This window comes from Gadus chalcogrammus, chromosome 11 (assembly GCF_026213295.1).
Source record: "Gadus chalcogrammus isolate NIFS_2021 chromosome 11, NIFS_Gcha_1.0, whole genome shotgun sequence".
In the NCBI taxonomy this organism is placed as follows: Eukaryota; Metazoa; Chordata; class Actinopteri; order Gadiformes; family Gadidae; genus Gadus; species Gadus chalcogrammus.
This window is the reverse complement of record NC_079422.1, coordinates 537,608-553,964: the sequence shown is the minus strand read 5'-3', so window position 1 is coordinate 553,964 and position 16,357 is coordinate 537,608. Positions and strand designations below refer to the sequence as shown.

Here is a 16,357-nt window from a genome sequence, read left to right as displayed (position 1 = left end):
ACACCTGACCAACACACACAACACTCTCACTAATGGTCCGGATCACACTACACATCACAATTAACACACAAACAATAAAGAACCTCAAACCCGTTAACCCCACTTAACCTAATAACATAAACAAGTTATCTAAAGACAATAAAACCCCTTTTCCCCAAACAACATTATGAATACCCCATTACCCAGACTCCCCGGGGGGTAGGAGTCGCCACAATACTAAGCCCGTAATGTATTGCACTTATGTTGATGAATCCGATTGGGTTAGTTAGTTAGTGCCTGTAGCACCCCTGCTGGGGTATAGGCCGTCGACAAGGGACCTCCAGAGTTCACGGTCGCTGGCGTTCTTTTCTATCTGCGACCAGGTGCCTCCCAGTCTCTTTGTGTCTGCCTGAAGGTCCCGGCGCCAGGTGTTTTTAGGACGTCCTCTGCTTCTCTTTCCTTGAGGGTTCCAGGTCAGAGCCTGTCTGGTGGTGTTTGACTCTGGTTTGCGTAATGTGTGCCCGATCCATCTCCATCTTCTTCGTCCAATTTCGTCTGCTGCTGGGGGTTGTTTTGTTCTTGTCCACAGATCGTTGTTGCTGACCTTGTTTGGCCAGTAGATTTTCAGGATTCTTCTGAGACATTTGTTTATGAAGGTTTGCACTTTATTTATTGTGATCTTATTGATTCTCCATGTCTCTGCCCCATAGAGCAGGACGGATTTTACGTTGGAGTTAAAGATTCTGATTTTAGTCGTTTCCCGTATCTCTCTAGAGTTCCAGATGTTCTTGAGAAGTAGAAATGATGTCCTTGCCTTACCTATCCTAGCTTTTACATCTGCATCTGTACCACCCTGACTGCTGATGATACTCCCCAAGTAGGTGAAGGACTCTACCTCTTCTAACATGGTGTCACCAAGGGTGATCGGTTCCGTACTAGTTGTATTTATCCTTATGTTTTTAGTTTTTCCCTCATGGATGTTAAGTCCTACTTGTGAGGAAGTCTCTATGAGTGTATTGATCTTGTCTTGCATCTGGTGGTAGCTATGTGACAGTAGTGCCAGGTCATCTGCGAAATCTAAGTCATCCAGTTGGGTCCATAATGTCCATCGGATTCCGTTCTTCCTTTGTTCTGTTGTTGTTCTCATGATCCAGTCAATGGCTAGTAAAAACAGGAATGGGGATAGAAGACAACCCTGTCTGACCCCAGTCTTGATCTGGAACTGTTCCGTGAGCTGTCCATCATGTATCACTCTACAGGTCATTCCAGAATAGCTGTTTTCAATGATGTTCACTAGCTTAGTGGGCACTCCATGGTGTCTCAATAACTTCCATGCGGTCTCTCTATGTACACTGTCGAATGCCTTCTCGTAGTCGACAAAGTTGACATAGAGTGGGGAGTTCCACTCTAGTGACTGCTCTATGATAATGCGAAGAGTGGCAATCTGGTCGACACAGGACCTATTCTTTCTAAATCCTGCTTGCTCGTCTCTCAGTTGGTGGTCAACTGCATCCTTCATTCTGTCCAGGATGACTCTATTTAGCACTTTGCCTGGCACAGAGAGTAGGGTGATCCCTCTATAGTTGTTGCAGTTTCCCAGGTCTCCTTTCTTTGGGAGCTTGTTAATAAGGCCCTCTTTCCAGTCAGATGGTATCTCTTCTTCTTCCCAGATCCTTTTGAAGAGTGGATGCAGCAGGCTCACCGTGATACCAATGTCTGCCTTTAGGGCTTCTGCCGGGATGTTATCTGGCCCAGTTGCTTTCCCACTCTTCAGCTGCTGTATCGCTTTCCTGATCTCCTCTCTGCTGGGTATGTCACAGCTGATGGGGAGGTCGGTCTGTGCTGGTGGGATATCTGGTGGGTTTACTGGTGGGGGTCTATTTAGCAGTTCCTCAAAGTGTTCTGCCCATCTGTGTAGTTGTCCGTCCTTTGTTTTAATGCTGTTTCCCTCTTTATCCCTGACCGGTCTTTGTGGCCTGCTGTATTTGCCCGACAGCTTTCTGGTGGTGTCATACAACTGTTTCATGTTTCCATTTCTTGCTGCTTCCTCTGCTTCTTCGGCTAGGTTGTCGATGTATTTCCGCTTGTCCGCCTTAATGCTCCTCTTAACCATTCTATTGATATTAGTATACTCTTCTTGTGCCTTTGCCTTGGATGCTCTTGTACGACTGTTTGTCACTAGTGCTTTCTTCTCTTTTCTTGTTTGGATTCTTTTTTGGGTTTCTGTAGATATCCACTCCTTTTGCTGGAATTTCCTGTAGCCAACCACTTCTTGGCATGTGGATATTAGTGCGTCTTTAATATGTTGCCACTGACTGTCGATGCTGTTTTCGTCTTCAAGTAGGTCCTGGAGAACTTCAAATTTGTTTGATAGTTTCAGTCTGAATTTCCTTGTTTTTCTGCGTCCCTCAATAGGCTCACGTTGTATTTCTGTCTGTTAGCTGTTGTCTCCGTCTTGTTCTTCTTGAGCTTGAGTTTCAGTCTAGCAGTTAACAAATGATGGTCAGATGCTACATCTGCCCCCCTTTTAACTCTCACATCCTGTAGTGATCTTCTGAACTTCTTGCTTATGCAGATGTGATCTATTTGGTTCTCTGTTGTGTGGTCTGGTGATACCCATGTTGCTTTGTGTATCCTCTTATGTGGGAAGATGCTGCCTCCGATAACAAGCTTGTTCAGTGCGCAGATATCCATGAACTTCTCTCCGTTTTCGCTTGCTTCTCCAAGTCCATGTGTTCCCATCACCTCCTCATATCCGATGTTTACTTTTCCTACCTTTGCATTAAAGTCACCCATGAGGACGGTGGTATCTTTCTCTGGATATTTGTCCAGGATGTTCTGAAGCCTGTCGTAGAACTCCTCTTTTTCTTCTTCTTCACTGGGGTTCGTTGGTGCGTAGCATTGGATGACATTCATCTTTATCTTCTCCTTTGTTGTTCTGAACGATGCTGTGATGATCCTTGGTCCATGGGCCTCCCATTCTATCAGTGCTCTCTGTGCGGCTCTTGATAGCATGAGGGCTACCCCTTCTGTGTGTGGGGCATGGTCATCTTCATGGCCCGAGTAAATCAGCAGCTCTCCACTCATTAATCTTTTCTGGCCTGATTGTGTCCATCTTGCCTCGCTGATGCCCATTAGTACAAGATTATAGTTTTTCATCTCTTGTGCTATTTGAAAGGTTTTCCCTGTTTGATACATTGTTCTTACATTCCATGTTCCAATGGTAATGTTTTTCCTGGTTGAGATAAGGATGGTCGGTCCTGTGGCTTCCAGGGGCTCCTGGCTTTCACCACACAACGTCATTTGTCTTCTAGCTGAAGAGCTACTCTCTCCCAGGGCCGTGTCCTCTCTTAGTTCTCTTGTCGACGTTTCTGTAACTGCAAGTGTTTTACAGGGTGGGGTTGTTGGCCCCACGCCCAACCCCCAACCTGGAGGACCAGGTGCTGCTTTTCGTCCGGCCTCTACTCTAAAACCTGCCCGGCATGGTTGCACCTACAGGGGGTATGAATACCCGCCGGTATAGCCTTTAGAGTCACGGAGGCACGCAAGCCTCCCCACCACGGCAAGGTAGCAGCCACGGGGGGAGGTAATCCGATTGGGTGGTAAACCGAATATCCGGCAGATATCAAACCGGAGGCTAACTTGCACCTGTTGAGGTGGCATGCTCCGGTAGAGCTGCTCTTTAGCATCGCGCTAACCGGGGCTAAGAGAGCCTGTCTCTTCCCGTCCTATTAACTGTACTTATGGGAGAGAGCCCGATTAAATCCGGATAATTTAATAAATTGGGTGTTATAGGTTTTAAACAACATGTCCGAGTTATTTGAATGACAGAAGCTCCGCTAGCTCGATGCTAAAGGGCTAACCGGAGCTAACAGCCTGTCCCCTCCCTTCCTATTATGACCAACATCGGCTCCCCCCAAGGGTGTGTGCTATCCCCCCTACTGTTTATACTATACACCAATAACTGCTCCAGCCCTCACCCTGGTAGGCATTTAATTAAGTTTGCTGATGATACAGCATTGGTCAGCCTCCTCCAAGGAGATGAGCAGGACCATGGCCCAGTCCTGCATGAGTTCCTTGACTGGTGTGAACAATCCCATCTCCTCCTAAACACCTCAAAGACTAAAGAGATCGACTTTAGGAGAGACAAAGCTTTTCTTTCAACGATTATCCATGGGCAGCTCATACAGTCTGTCCATGAGTATAAGTATTTGGGGGTGGTTTTAGACCACAAGTTGAAGTGGGAGCCGTACACGGAACTCATTCAGAAAAAAGGACAGCAAAGGCTTTACTTTTTAAAAAAGCTGATTTCATTTGATGTAGACCGTAAAATGGCTAAGATGTTCTACACTGCTTATGTGGAGAGTGTCTTGACCTTCTGCATAATCTGCTGGTTCGGCAGCGCAGCAGAAGCACAGAAGAGTAGGCTTAGGAAAATAGTGACCACTGCCAGCAAGCTGTTGGGTACTAATTTAAATAGTCTGGAAAACACCTACAGAGAGAGAGTTCAGAGTAAAGCAGAAATTATTTTAGCAAATTCAAAACACCCACTTTTCTCCACCTTCGAACTATTACCCTCAGGTAGCAGGTTTCGATACCCAGCCCTCTCCAAAAATAGAACAAAACAGTCATTCATTCCACAATCCATCAGCCTTTTAAACAAACATTTAAAAAGAAGGTTTTAATTGTTGGTTTAAAATGCCAACATTTTTAGATGTGTCCCTGAACTATGTGGTAAATATGATGATTTGGGGGTTTTGTCCTGTCAGTGGTTGTTTATCTTTATTTACTTTTTGTTGTTTGTTCTTAATGTCGTTGTTGTTAATGGTCATGTGTATCTGTCTTTTCACTGAGAACAATTTCCCCAAGGGGACAATACATTTCTAACTAACTAACTATTAACTGTATTTATGGCTATGCCTTTTTCTCTTTTCAATATGACCAAACACAATGGCCAGAGGACCAGCATCCTTTCTTAACTGATAAACAAAATATATAATAATAATATATAAAAATAATACAAAATTCTAGAAATGTTCATTAATTGACAGTCCTAATGTTTATTTTCTTGTCTTCTGATTCTTGAAGGGGAGATTTGGAGGTACCTGGTCAGGTCTTGGTCAGCCTTCAAATCCCAGATGGGGAGACTGCAGGGATACCTCACAGAGAAGACACTAAAGAGTCATCTCTCATTCATCGAGTGGACTCATTGGTTTGCGAATGACCACAAAGATGCTCCCATAGGCAGTTTGCTGCATGGCATTCACCACTTATTCAAATTGTAGAGGTCTTCCTTGTGGTCACTTGCCATAACACTGTCATGTGTTTTATGAAAACACCATCAGTAACATTTAAATTGAGTTGATGTGGACGGCTCTTTTTTTTGTCCGAATTCTTCAGTGTTCAGTGCCTGTTTGTGAGATATGCATTGTTTGAAAGATAAGCCTTTGATTTTGTTTAATTTTAATATGTCTTTCATCAACAGTGGTTTGGGGTTTTATAACAACAATTAAAGTGCTTAACTACTGGTGAACGATGTTGCAGAACATATATGGTTTGTGTTGATTGCATGGAAAAGGGAATAACCAGTTACAACTTATATGGTAAGAGCCTGGTAATACCATGGAAACAAACAAGGCTTCCTTTTAAAGTACAGTTTCAGCTTAATTACTGGGTAAATTGTCGTGTTTTACTTGGTAACGTCGCAGAACGTACATGGTACAAGTTTGTGTTGACTGCATGGAAAAGGGAATAATGTATTACAAATTATATGGTAAGAACCTGGTAATACCATGGAAACAAACGAGGCTTCCTTTTACAGTACAGTTTCAGCTTAATTACTGGGTAAATTGTCGTGTTTTACTTGGTAACGTCGCAGAACGTACATGGTACAAGTTTGTGTTGACTGCATGGAAAAGGGAATAATGTATTACAAATTATATGGTAAGAACCTGGTAATACCATGGAAACAAACGAGGCTTCCTTTTACAGTACAGTTTCAGCTTAATTACTGGGTAAATTGTTGTGTTTTACTTGGTAACGTTGCAGAACGTACATGGTACAAGTTTGTGTTGACTGCATGGAAAAGGGAATAATGTATTACAAATTATATGGTAAGAACCTGGTAATACCATGGAAACAAACAAGGCTTCCTTTTACAGTACAGTGTCAGCTTAATTACTGGGTAAATTGTCGTGTTTTACTTGGTAACGTCGCAGAACGTACATGGTACAAGTTTGTGTTGACTGCATGGAAAAGGGAATAATGTATTACAAATTATATGGTAAGAACCTGGTAATACCATGGAAACAAACAAGGCTTCCTTTTACGGTACAGTTTCAGCTTAATTACTGGGTAAATTGTCGTGTTTTACTTGGTAACGTCGCAGAACGTACATGGTACAAGTTTGTGTTGACTGCATGGAAAAGGAAATAATGTATTACAAATTATATGGTAAGAACCTGGTAATACCATGGAAACAAACGAGGCTTCCTTTTACAGTACAGTTTCAGCTTAATTACTGGGTAAATTGTCGTGTTTTACTTGGTAACGTCGCAGAACTCACATGGTACAAGTTTGTGTTGACTGCATGGATAATGGAATGTATCTATTATAAATTATATGGTACAAACCTGGTAATACCATGGAAACAAACGGCTTTGTACCCAGTATTTAAGAAGATGTACCATAACACTAGAGGAAAACTGTTCCTGCAGAGGTTGTTACCAGGTAAGTAATTCCATAGTGGTAAATCGAATAAACCCTTTCTAAATGGGTGTAGCTACGAATAATAACTAAGGAAAAGTATTTTATTGGAAAGTACTATGCTAATTTCTAGATTGTACATCATTAAACTTCGGCTGTTAAGAACATAAACCTTGGATAATAAGTGTTTCTAAGAATTGGTTGCCAAATTTCCTAGGAAGTACACAATATCGGAGTTATTAACAACCTAAAACGGTTACAACTACACGCTACTTAGTTGAGTTGATGGGTAATAGTGGAGGTTTTACTTAGTACTTCAGCTGTAATTCCTCTGTATTTACCTTCTTATTACCAGTGGTAATTACGCAGTAATACACTATAATTTACTGGATAATTCCTCTGTATTTACCTTCTTATTACCAGTGGTAATTACCCAGTAATACACTATGATTTACCATGTATTTGCCGGATAACTACCTCTGTATTTACCTTCTTATTACCAGTGGTAATTACCCAGTAATACACTATGATTTACCATGTATGTACCGGATAAATACCTAGTAATTAGGGGACTGTAAAAGGAAGGGTTACCATCGCTTTCTTATTATAGTCAATTCATAAGGAGTGAGTTAGAGCATAGCGGTTGGCTGTTTTGTAGTTGTGTGTGTATGAAGGTTTTGGACACTGTTATTCAGATTAATTATATGCAATATTTTCCCTCTCACCAATTAGAAAAAGCAAACTTTGACCGGTTAAAGTGCATTGGTCATATGGCCATATCAACATGCAGGCAGCAATTAACCCAGACAATCTCTCTCCCTCTTCCTCTCTCTATCGCATATACTGTTCTCATAACCTTTACCTGACTGTGGCACACAAACACACACAAACACACACTGGTCTGAATGAGGCATCATATTTTATTTCAGACGGTTTATAATACATATACAAAACCACATATATAAATATGGAAACCATACACAGGCGGCAGTATACCCAAGTGCCCTGTACTCAAACTGTTGCCGCCACACACACACACACACACACACACACACACACACACACACACACACACACACACACACACACACACACACACACACACACACAGACACACACACACACACACACACACACACACACACACACACACACACACACACACAATGTAGCCGATGACAGCATCATCCAATGTGTGAATGTTCCCCCGATCCCGTCGACAGCTGCCATTTCAGGTTTGCATGCAATGCATTTTTTTCTTTTCACCTAGCTATTCAAGGACACTGAGTTGTGCGAAGGCACACTCGAATGGGACAGAGCTGCATGCCATTAATATTTAGTTTTCTTTTCCAATACTGCTTCCAAAACTATCGGGCATGAACTATTAGAATTATAGGCTCATGACTCTCATACATATAATAGCAATTATTAGGATGATAATAGTGATGCTGATAAGGTTGAAGATGATATTGTTATCATCAATTTATTATGAAATAAATAATAATAATAATAATATCGTTATTGTTATTATTGTTATTATCCTTATTCTTCTACACATGACATTACACAAACACACCTTAGAAAACATTTGGTTTTGTGATTTGCTGTGGCAATGAATTCTCAATGGATATTAGATATTCCACCCACCAACAATAATCTGTGTTGCTGCTGAACACATGAGTCTTATCACTGGCAACAACCCAGCAGCCAGTTGGACACACAATGGAGAACAACAGGGAACAGCAACAGAATACGAAGCACAATACAACATAATAGCACCAAAGGCAGCACAATTGTAGGGACATAATAGATTAGTGTAGAAGACAATGAATAATCCTCTATTAAAAAGCTGTGCGACAGCAGAATGAGCCGGTGAGTGTGATTGGTCTTATCAGGGCTGGCGGTGTTTGCACCATGGGAGCCACAAATTCAGAGATGGCAGTTGTTTGTCTCTGGTATGGTTATGACCACGACATTCAAGCGAAGAAGCTCTCACATTAACATCACAATGAGCTCTAATATAGGAGCCAATCCGGGGAAATGTTTCCCTTCAAGTTGTAATTCAAATTCTCAACCAAGTAATGCGACAGATGGATGCTGTATAGGCATTGCTTGGTTAACAGACAGACAGACATATACATTGGAAAAGACACATATTCATCCACCCAGAAAAACACATTAACAAATACAAATCAACAATACTTATTATATGAGTTGGAGGTTGGACTAAAGTAAAGTCTAATGTATAGCCAACAATATTTGGAAGTAGAGCTTCATGTTGTACCCTCGTACACTCTTGAGTGAATGTACTTTTCCATTCCTGCAAACACAACAACATGGAAAACAAACAGGGACTTCATCTATCTTAAGTTGTTAAGTAGAGCCTGAACACTACCCCAAAACACAGGGCCATGCTGAATCTCTGATCACCAAAAATCATATACATGTACCGTATATATATATGTATATATCAGTGGCGGCTGGTGGTTTTTAAAGTGAGGGAGGAAGGACTGCTTGCTTGGTTGCCATTGGCCTGCTTGCACTGTTGGTGTATGGTGGCATAAGAATGTGAGACTCAAGTTGTTTCAGGGTGTTTTGGTGAACTACAAAATAGCAGGGAGGGAGTTATGTGAATAAAATGTATACAAAGCCACCAGTGGCATCACTGTAATTTGAGAAGGAAAGGATGCAAAGCATATTAGTCAAATCAGGCCTACTATTGATTTGTATAAGTCAATAAAAAAATCTGGGCCTATCATTGAGCCTATTTTTGCCCTCACTGACTGAAGTTATTTAGCTATGTTTATTTTCAGTTACAATTGTTTGTAATGCTACCAGTAAGTCATGCGTACCTAGCAAACCATCTAGCACTCACAACACTGACGTTGCCATTACTTCTGGTGACCTTGATTTTGGGAAGTGGTCTACCTCTTTCTTTGGTCGCTAACTTAGCACTGTAACTCAATGAATGGAATGCTTTTTGTAATAAGACGTTAACAATGTCCTCCGATTCCAATGTTTCCATTGTGCATTTAGGATCTCGCTATCGCAGATTTCACTTGCTCTGCGTCTCTCAGACTGAGCACCGCGGCAATGCAGACCGGGTTTGTTATCGACAGCGTTGCCAGATTGGGCAGATTTCCCGCCCAATGATAATTTTTCCAGCCTAACATGGTTGAAAGTAGCCCAGTTGGGTGGGAAATCGGACCAATCTGGCAACACTGCTCAACATCCAGGGATCCTGCTTATTGGTTCATAGCGCAGACGGATAGATTTTTGCGCGAATCAGACCCCTTAAGGTCCCACCCTTTCAGAGGAGGACTTTCCTCCTCTCTCCCATTGAAACCCATGTTATCCACCGGCCGCCAGTACTTTCGGGAAAATGAATGGGAGTCAACGGAGGCTGACGGAGGACGTTCCTCCCTGAAGTAATTGTCAATAGGCGATAGGGGGTGCTAATGTCCCTTTACCCAGGGAAACGAACATTATATATTCAAAGGCAATAAAGTAGTCATATTTAAGGGCATTAATTCATTACAATAGTCTGGGCAATCTACATTTTTTATTCTCAACAATGTTAGGGAGGATCTTCCTCCCTCTCCTCAATGGAGAAGCCTCCACTGGTACATATATATGGCTTGGTGAGAACACAGAAACAAGGCGTTGGCTTTGTTTACACCTGAGACCGTAGGTCAGTCATCCGGGATGCACACCTCGGGAACACCACTTTGAGTATCCCAATGATGATAAGAAGAAGGACATGGGAATTCAGCGGAGGGTCGAAAAGTTTTGTTAACGTAAAACAGAAATCACACGGAAGCTGGCAAGTGGATGGGCGTTGGACTTGCCAGCTTCCTTAAAAGCAGACACTTCCACCCAGGCGACTTTGGGACAGAGGAGTGTATCTGCAGCGGCCTCCCCCAGTGATGTCCTGCAGTCTGTCACCATGAGGCTCCAGGCTCTGCACCCCCAAGCCTTCATGGGGATCCTGGCAACTCAACCATGTGTCGGAGGAGGAGTACAGCTCCATCCCATCCCCTGCTGGGAAGAGCAGACTGAAACCTGGGCCATCTTCCAACGTAGAAGCGCAGGGTTAAACACCTCCCTGACGCCATCAGGTCTGTTGGGAGGCGGTCTGAGGGGTCAGTGATGCCCTCCAGGACGGCCTCCAGACCTCTGACTGGGTGACATTCTGCAAGCCGCATTGGGAATACATCAATGGTCTAACAGACTGCATCACTGACTACATCAAGCTCTGTGTGAACAGCCTGTTCCCTTGAAGATGGGTAAATGCTTCCCCAACAACAAGCCCTTGGTCACAGAAGAGCTCCAGCCCTTCCTGAAGGAGGCGGTGTTCAGGCCAGGTGATAGGGAAGCAGACAGGAGGGTACAGAGGCAGCTGTGTGTGAACATCAAAGAGGAGAAGGACTGCTAATGGAGGAAGCTGGAACACAAGCTCCAGGGGAACAACTACAGAGAGGTGTGTAGGGGCGTGAAGAGCATCACAGGCTACAACACGAGCAGCCAGTTGACTGGGGCCGATGTGGACCCAGCCAGCAAACTGAATCTGCAATTTTAATGGGAGTGCCTCTATGGCCTGCACTACTCTTTCTCTCTGCCTCCCTCTCCCCCTCCCCTACTGACTCCAGTAGTCAGCTTTTGGGACTTTTTATGATCATCTCCTCCCGGGGATTGGATCTAGACATTGTCCAGCCCTACAAGTACCTGGGTGTCCACTTGGACAAGGAGCTTGACTGAACATCTCGACATCTGCAGCGCCATGCTGCGGTTGTTCTGTGAGCCTGTAGGGGCCACAGGCTCCATCCTGCCGTCGAGCAGGGCAGATGAGGGCAGGGGACTCCAACAGATTGAACACAGAGAGGATGATGCTGTCCAAACGACTTTCTATCCTTGACAATGACTCCCTCCCGCTCCACATAGTGCTGTCTGAACAGATGAGTTCAGGAACAGACTCTGGGCATTGAGGAGTTTCACAGAGCGCTACAGGAAATCCTTCATCCCTGTGGCCATCAAAATCTTTTAACTCCTCTCACTCCTGGACGTGTGTGAACTCTGCATGGTCAATTTAGCAAAGGTACTTTGAAGTCCATTTGAGTGTTTATTATATCCAGATGATTTGTGCAATATGCCTGCAACATACTGGAGACGCTTTACTTCAATCTGCTCAGATCATATTGTATTTAGGTCTGCTGTTGGTGAGATGCATATTTCATCTATAATAAGAATATTTATGCATGCTGTATTTCGTATTTACAATTCTAGTGAGGTTTAATCATTGTATTTACTTTTATGGTTTGGACTTTACCTGAGAAACTGTAAAAAGAAAATTCCTCTTGAATCAATATAGTCATGTGTGTGTGTGTGTGTGTGTGTGTGTGTGTGTGTGTGTGTGTGTGTGTGTGTGTGTGTGTGTGTGTGTGTGTGTGTGTGTGTGTGTGTGTGATGTTTGTGTGTGTGAGTTTGTGTTTGTATGAGGCCAGGGAATTATTAAAGCCTGTTTTGTGCTTTTAAAGGTGCACAAGACCAGAAGCAATCCTGCGCTGCCATATTCAATGATAGTCGAGCCAGGCTCAGAGTTCCTGTTGCACCTTGTAGCTCAAAAATGTGTTGTTCAAAATAAGTACACACAAATGCAAACTCTCGATAGCCTGTTTCATCGAGCTCAACACTTATTTCGGGGCCACAAGATAGAAATGTTGGACTCCCAGCACATAATCTTCGAAGATGATGGATTCGGTTTTGGATTATACTACCGTATTTTCCGGACTATAAGTCGCGTTTTTTTTGTAGTTTGGCTTGCCCTGCGACTTATATTTCGAAGCGACTTATATGCCAAAATTGTGCGTACATAAACTTCAGCCGCAAGATGGCACCGTCATTCATTAGGCCTACAACTGAACGCTGCAAGCCTACTGCACCACCGAATAAATTATATTCTCGTCGTCATCGTCCTCAATGTCCTCCGGTTCAACCAAAGCTACCCCAGCCTTAGCTGCAATGTTGTGCAACATAGCTGTCACACATATCACAGCGCATGACTTGGCCGGCGAAAACTGGAGCCCTCCGCTGGACTTGATGGCATCTAAAGCGCAACTTCCACCTCCCGATCGTGCGCTCAGGTTTAGGACCGCGGCGCATACGCGTCCGGTGGAATCCCGGTGTCACTGAATTCGGTATACTCTCAGAACTACGAGTGGGACCCACACACCTATATTGCTATTGCAATTTTATTCAGTCTCTCCAGACTAAACGTTCTTGTTCAAATGTTTAAAAATAAATGCGACTTATACACCGATGCGACGTATATAGGTTTTTTTCCTCGTCATGGAGCATTTTTTGACTGATGCGACTAATACTCGGGAGCGACGTATAGTCCGGAAAATACGGTAGTTTTTTAATGTTAGAATATTTAGCCCTGCAGTTTTGATAAGATACATATAGGAATTTATAAAGACACATGATAACATAGTAACATAATAACACACACGTACATGCACAAACACACACTACAAAACGTGCACAGACATACACACATACGCATACTCACACACACACGCACAAGCACACGCACACACACACACACACACAAAGACACACACACATAGGTTTTCATGTATCTTTCTCATCTGCCCTAAAGCACCAATTTCATCAAAGACTAAACATCTGTAGAACGAGGTTCTACTTTCAGCCAAACTGTTTTCAACCTTCCTTGAAACTTATCTTAACACTTTTATAATGAACATGCTGAACCAGACTGTATGAACGGAAAAGCATTGTATATTTCATCAACTATTTGGTGGGTGACTCTTTCTAAAGATTGTGTCTGTTCTTCCGTGAGAAGGATATTCTCTCAGCTCTGGTATGCGTTACCTCCTCTTGCCTCTCTGTCCTCCTCACCATCACCTCTCTTTTACCACCCTCTCTAACGCTCTGGCTCAGTCTCTCTCTATCGTCTCTCTGCCACTCTGCTACTACCGCTCTCTTTCTCTGTCAGTATTTGAATCCCTCTCAATGTCAATACGTTAACAAACACAAAAACCTGCTCTCATTCTTTTTTAATGTCAGCCTTGTGGCTAATGGGTTTTATTCACACCAATTATGTTCTACAAACAATAACACACAATAACACACACTTCCCACAGGCAACCCATTCTCAAATGTTGCAATGTGGGGCAGAATCTACACACTGGATTATAAAATGTCTACTTGCTAGAAAACTAATTGTATTTTTCATTGTGCTGCAGTTATTTTTTGTGGAACATTCAGCAGCGCCATGACTGTAGAAACAGTGAAAGTGTATCGGTGTGTTTTAATGTTGTGGAACAGTGAAAGTGTATTGTGTGTTTTAATGTGTAGGCAGGCTCCAGCTCCAGGCTCCAGCGCCATGACTGTAGAAACAGTGAAAGTGTATCGTTGTGTTTTAATGTTGTGGAACAGTGAAAGTGTATTGTGTGTTTTAATGTGTAGGCAGGCTCCAGCACATGCTCGCTCAACTTGAGCCCACTCTCTCAGTGGCGCTGCAATCTGTTTTTCTATGCTGACATTTAAAAAGTAGCTGTTCAGCACGTGAATGTGGCGCAAACATGTCTCAGAGCACCACACTGTTAAATGTCGCAAGATGTTCTGGGATCCGAACAAAGCCTATTCCCAAAATACTCACACATGGATCTGAAATCTTTGGTGAGTTTTAAAGGCTGCTGCAAGAAGTCAGGTGCCAATTACCAATGTGTTGAAGTCCTACATTGTGTGTGTGTGTGTGTGTGTGTGTGTGTGTGTGTGTGTGTGTGTGTGTGTGTGTGTGTGTGTGTGTGTGTGTGTGTGTGTGTGTGTGTGTGTGTGTGTGTGTGTCATTTAGCATTTAATATCCTGTGTGAAACCAGGACAGACAAACAGATGGCCTGGCACACAGAGCTCTCACCAGACCTCCTCCTGATGGAATCATTATTCTCAACCTAATTGAATTGATTTCTACATTTTGATAGGTATTGATCTTGACAAAGGAAAGAGACAAAAAGAAAGACAGATGTGAGAGAGAAACAGGAGTGAACAGGCAAGACAGGAAGAACAAAGAAGGAGGGAAGAAAAGGGAGGAGGTGCAATGAGCAATATAAATAAAACCCATAAGGAGTGATTCCCCAAAGCCAGAGCTATGTGAGTCACTGGAGTGGATCTGCCACGGGCTCTCCTCTAACAATCTTACAAGTGAATGAATGCCTTAAAGGTGGGGGCTCAAACGATTTCTCATTTTGCTGAGAAATCCCCTCAGGTAGACATTAATGCTGTAGTTATAGACATGACTGCACAAGCACGGAGGTAATGTGTCGCTTTTAGAGCTAGATAACTAATATATATATATATATTTATAGCAAAACCCCAGTATTGTGATGTGGATGGGCCATGTGTTTGTGTGGAGTATGTTCTGTGTGGCTAGGGTCCAGGTTGTGACATTAAATGGTGAGTGAACCTGCAGGTTCTATTGTTCACTGATGAGACTCAGGATGGGCTGAAGATCACGCAGGGCACACACACACACAAAAACACTCAGACGCATACACACGTGCAGACACACAGACACAGACACACACACACACACACACTTGCTCACACTTGAGGCACACAGAAGTAAGAAGTAGCCCTCTGACATCCTACCAGCTGTACCTGTGCAAAGCTGATGAACCTTATGTCATATTAATGTCATTAGCAGACAGTTAAACCATTCTTCTTTCAAATAAACAACAATAACATACTGAAAATAACGAATGTTAACTTCGCTCCAATGTGCAGAGCTACGCTATAGTTCTCCCTTAAACGCCGTTTTTCTGCGGCGTCTCCCCCTCTTCTCCGTCTGTTACATCGTTTTGGTCTTGTTACGTCTGTGGTGTGGGATGTGCACCGATGGACGATGCACCGACACTAAGGGAAACCGCACACTATTAAGTATCAAGTAGCATTTTTACTGGGTTACTTTCCACCTCTGTTCATTTTACTTTCAGGAGCCTAATAAATAAATTATTGTCGATGCCGGATGTAGCTCAATATTCACTGTTTGGTCTAAATGGTTTACTGTTGGCCTTCTAAACCATGTCAAGCCCTAGATTTAACAGCATGTTTAAAAGCAAGTCCTGGACCTATAGAGACCCATTCTTCATTCCTCAAATCAGAGTCCGTCCTCATCTTGTGTTACATAGTAAAACAATATGTAAGGGAAGCGTATGACCTGTGTATGACCTGTATTCACAAAGCCTATGTGTTATGATAGACGATGCTGAACCCAAGAGCAGACAGAGACGGTGGGAAGGTGGGAAGCAGGTAGTGGATGAGGGAGCCGGGGGAAGAGCGAGGTGGGCGAGCTGGAGTGAGTGATCCGGGTAACTGCAGGCAGAGGAACAAAAGTTAGATGTGGTCCAAAAACAACAAGAGACTAGAGAAAGAGAGCGAGGTAGCAAGTTACACTAGAGCCAGGCACGTATAGTTACCACGGTAGTGCGTAGTACGATCTGGCGCCGACAGCAGGGAATCCAAGGGTTTATGAAGGGGGTTGATTGGGGATGAAGACCAGGTGAGCATGATTGTAGATGAGGGCCAGGTGTGAGGTGAGACAGACAGGAGGAGTGGCAGACCAGGAGGAGGAAAACACAGCAGACTGCTGACA

General features: G+C 43.3%; 1 pseudogene; it reads right to left on the bottom strand.

The window, feature by feature from the left end:
- Positions 1-2,391: 2,391 nt before the first annotated feature.
- LOC130392282 (craniofacial development protein 2-like) lies at positions 2,392-3,217 on the bottom strand (annotated as a pseudogene).
- Positions 3,218-16,357: the final 13,140 nt, after the last annotated feature.